A 5,026-nucleotide genomic window follows, 5' to 3' on the forward strand; every position below is an offset into this window, starting at 1 on the left:
AGATAAAGAAATAGAGGGGTTGGAAGAAGTAGGAGTTGTAGAAGCAATTACCTCACCTACCTGGGGTGCATTCATGATTGGTAAATATACCAATTGCACACTGCTGTTAAGATCCATTCTCTTCAAGTCTGCAAGAACTCTTTTCTCTTGTGCCCAGCACTTGAGTTTATTATTCTCATTGATTATGACTAAACCTTCAGCAACATGGTTAGCCAATAACATAAAGAATCTAGCATAATAGATGTTATTAGGTCTATTAGCTTTGTTACCTAATCTAGTACCTAATTCTAGCATCACATAGTTGCTAAAGTTAAAGTACCTATCAGAAACAAGCATATAGAACATGTTAACAAGAGATGAAGTTATGGCATCAAAATTACTAATTTTCCCAGAGAAAACCTTTATGAAGGCATCCCCAAGAAAACTCCATTCTTTCCTAAGGCCTTTTCGTCTAATACCCCCTAAATTAGCAGAGTTAAGAGAGTAACCTATGGAATCTAACATGCTGGATACATCACTATCAGTGTGTGGTGTCATGGCATTGTTCTCAGGTAATTTAAAACATGCTTGTAAGTCATCACAGTTTATACAGTGATTTTTACCTTTGAGAGTGAAGGAGATAGTCATATCCATGGAGTTGAACTCAGCAGTTGTCCAAATCTCCTCAACTACTTCACAGAAAATCGTTGGGGCTTCCAGCATTGCATAGCTAAGTTTACAGTTTTTGATGAAGTCCATCATTTTGTGATAATCTGAGTGGGCTTCATTCTTCTCTACCAGAGCTATGAAATTATTCTTCTCGTAGATGAACCCAGATTGAGACATAATCTTCACGACTGGTGCCATTGTTGTGAGTAGAAATTGCAGAGAATAACTTGAGGGTTTTGCAGAGAGAAAATGGTAAATGCTTGAAATTCTAAGAAAGCGTAAAGTAATAATGAACAATCAGAAGGGCTTATATGCTTTCAAAAAAAAAAAAATAAATAAAGGATTAATCAATAAATAGGTGTTAGTGAATTTCAGCCGTTTAAGAATAAACTGTAAGTATTCTAATAACTACCTTTAAAACCAATACATACAGATGTATGTATGGTATCAACGGTTAAGAAAATAGAATCAACGGCTGTGAAACACCTCAAACGTCTGATGTGACATTTCAACGGATAATGTAAATTGTCATCCGTTGAAAGGTACTTCAGCTTTATCCGTTGACGGATAAAAGTTCCAGAGATATACTTGTCTTTCAACGGATAATGAATATCCGTTGATAGAGCAATTTTGACTTTCAACGGATAGGGAACATCCGTTGATGGAATAAACTTTGTTAAAAGTCAAATTTGTTCTAGCAACTAATATATTTCATGCTCCACATCAAATTGCAAAGAAGACATGAATTTTAAGAGTAATTAAGCATACCTAGCTCACTTACCAATCTTGTGAATGTTGATTCATCAAGTGGCTTGGTAAATATGTCAGCAATTTGTTGTTCACTTGGAACAAAATGTAGTTCTACTGTACCATTCATGACATGCTCCCTGATGAAGTGGTACTTAATATCAATGTGCTTGGTCCTTGAGTGCTGCACAGGATTCTCTGTTATGGCTATGGCACTTGTGTTGTCACAAAAGATAGGTACTCTATCAACATGAAGTCCATAATCAAGGAGTTGATTCCTCATCCATAACATTTGAGAACAGCAACTTCCAGCAGCAATGTATTCAGCCTCAGCTGTAGAAGTAGAGACTGAATTTTGCTTTTTGCTAAACCATGATACAAGCTTGTTTCCCAGGAATTGACAGGAGCCTGTTGTACTTTTCCTGTCTATTTTGCAACCTGCATAGTCTGCATCTGAATAACCAATTAGATCAAAGCCAGATTCTCTAGGATACCAAATTCCTAAATTTGGTGTACCCTTGAGATATCTGAAAATTCTCTTGATAGCAATTAAGTGAGACTCCCTAGGATCAGCTTGAAATCTCGCACACAGACATGTAGCAAACATTATATCTGGTCTGCTAGCAGTTAAATATAAAAGTGAACCAACCATGCCTCTATAACTTGTAATGTCCACAGACCTTTCAGTCTTATTTAATTCAAGTTTGGTGGCAGTGGCCATGGGAGTTTTTGCAGATGAACATTCCATTAAGTCAAACTTCTTTAAAAGATCATGAATATATTTAGTTTGACTAATGAAAATTCCATTACTAACTTGTTTAATTTGTAAACCAAGAAAATAGGTTAGTTCTCCCATTAGGCTCATTTCATAATTGCTTTGCATTAGCTTAGCAAACTTCTTACAAAGATTATTATCTTTAGAACCAAATATTATGTCATCTACATAAATTTGAACAAGTATACTAGAGCCATTAACATTTCTAAAGAAGAGAGTTTTATCAACAGTACCTCTAGTGAAGTGATTCTCCAAAAGAAATTTTGATAATGTTTCATACCAGGCTCTAGGTGCTTGCTTCAGTCCATAGAGTGCTTTCAACAGATAATACACATAGTCTGGAAAATTTGGATCTTCAAATCCTGGAGGTTGACTTACATAGACTTCTTCCTCTAATTTCCCATTTAGAAATGCACTCTTGACATCCATTTGATAGACTTTGAAATTGGCATGGGCTGCATAGGCTAGAAAGATTCTGATAGCTTCAAGTCTTGCAACAGGAGCATATGTCTCATCAAAATCTATTCCCTCTTGCTGAGAATAGCCTTTAGCAACCAATCTGGCTTTATTCCTTATGATAATGCCATTTTCATCCATCTTATTTCTGAATACCCATTTTGTATCAATAGGACTCTTGTTCTTTGGTTTGGGTACCAGCTTCCAAACTTGGTTTCTCTCAAATTGGTTTAGCTCTTCCTGCATAGCTAATATCCAATCTGGATCCAATAAGGCTTCTTCCACTTTCTTAGGTTCCTCCTGAGATAGAAAACTACTATACAGACATTCATCTTGAGTAGCTCTTCTTGTTTGCACTTTAGATGATGCATCACCAATGATCAGTTCAAAGGGATGATTCTTGGTCCATTTCCTTTGAGGTGGAAGATGAGCTCTAGATGAGGTGATCTCAGTATTGTCATGATGTGAGATAGAGTTTTGATTAGTTGAAACTCCCCCTGAGTTGTTGGTCCTTTGCAGGGAACTTGGAGTTCCATCAATTAATGATGTAAATTGATTATCAGTTGATGAGCTATGATCAACGGATGTTTCATTAAGTACTTCAACGGATGATGCACAATGTCTTTCAACGGATGCTGAATTTTGTGCATTATCCAGGAGCAAATTTTGTATTCCTTTTGAAGTGTCGTCTCCATCAATCTCTTCTTCACTATCATCACAATATATTTCAATATTGTCAAATTTGAGTCTCTCATAATGTTCCTCATCTGTTAGTCCATCAATCTTTTTATCATCAAACACAACATGCACAGATTCCATAACAATGTTGGTTCTTAGATTGTAGACCCTATAAGATTTTCCAGCTGAATAACCAACAAATATTCCTTCATCAGCCTTTGCATCAAACTTCCCTTTATGGTCAGATTGATTCCTTAGTATAAAACATTTACATCCAAAGACATGAAGAAAGTTTAGAGTTGGTTTTCTTTTCTTGAACAACTGATAAGGAGTCATGCCTTTAGCTTGATTGATCAGAGAAATATTTTGAGTGAAACAGGCACAATTAACAGCTTCAGCCCAAAAATATGTTGGTAACTTTGATTCTTCAAGCATTGTTCTGGCAGCCTCAATTAAAGATCTGTTCTTTCTTTCAACTACCCCATTTTGCTGAGGTGTTCTTGGAGCTGAGAACTCATGCATGATTCCATTTTCTTCACAGAACAGCCTTAATGTCAAATTCTTGAATTCAGTTCCATTGTCACTCCTGATGTTTCTTACTTTTAAGTCAGGATGATTATTGACTTGCCTGATGTGATTGATAATGATTTCACTTGCTTCATCCTTTGATCCAAGAAAATAGACCCATGTGAACTTTGAGAAATCATCTACAATCACTAAACAATATCTTTTTCTTGCTATTGACAATACATTGACTGGTCCAAACAAATCCATATGTAACAGCTGTAATGGTTCATCAATTGTTGTTTCAAGCTTCTTCTGAAATGATGCTTTCCTTTGTTTGCCTTTCTGACAAGCATCACACAGACCATCCCTTGAGAATTCAACAAGAGGAATTCCTCTTACTAAGTCCTTTTTGACTAGATCATTCATTGTCTTGAAATTCAAATGGGATAGCTTCTTGTGCCATAGCCAACTCTCAACTGAACTTGCTTTGCTGAAAAGACAAGTAATAGATTCTGCATCTGTAGAGTTGAAGTCAGCTAAGTACACATTTCCTTTTCTAACTCCAGTTAGAACCACTTTGTTGTCTTTCTTACTAGTGACAACACAGGCTTCAGAATTGAAGGAAACTGTATTCCCTCTATCACATAGTTGACTGATACTCAGTAAGTTGTGCTTGAGACCATCAACTAATGCAACTTCTTCAATGATGACATTCCTTGTTGAAATCAAGCCATATCCCATAGTAAACCCTTTGCTGTCATCTCCAAAGGTTATGCTGGGGCCAGCTCTCTCTTTAAACTCTGTGAGCAGGGAGAAATCTCCAGTCATGTGTCTTGAACAGCCACTGTCCAAGTACCATAGATTTCTTCTATTTTCCTGCACACCACAAAATCAATCAATTTGATTTTGGTACCCAAGTTTCCTTGGGTCCATTCTTGTTAGCCTTTCTCCTAGACTTCATTCCTCCTGCATCTTTAGACTTAGGTGAGTTTGAGTCAACCTTGGTCTTAGATGTGGTTGGTTGAGGTGTAGGGTTAGTCACAACATTATCCAGCACATTTATAGTATTATTAGGCATGGATTGTGCATACATGTTATTCCACATTGGCATATTGTATGGAAATTGAGGCATACTGAATGCAGCAAGATAAGAATTGTTAAAATATGGCATGTTTGCAAAATGTGCATAAGGATTTTGTTGAGACATAACAGGCA

The sequence above is a fragment of the Apium graveolens genome, chromosome 5 (assembly GCF_009905375.1).
Source record: "Apium graveolens cultivar Ventura chromosome 5, ASM990537v1, whole genome shotgun sequence".
Classification (NCBI taxonomy): Eukaryota; Viridiplantae; Streptophyta; class Magnoliopsida; order Apiales; family Apiaceae; genus Apium; species Apium graveolens.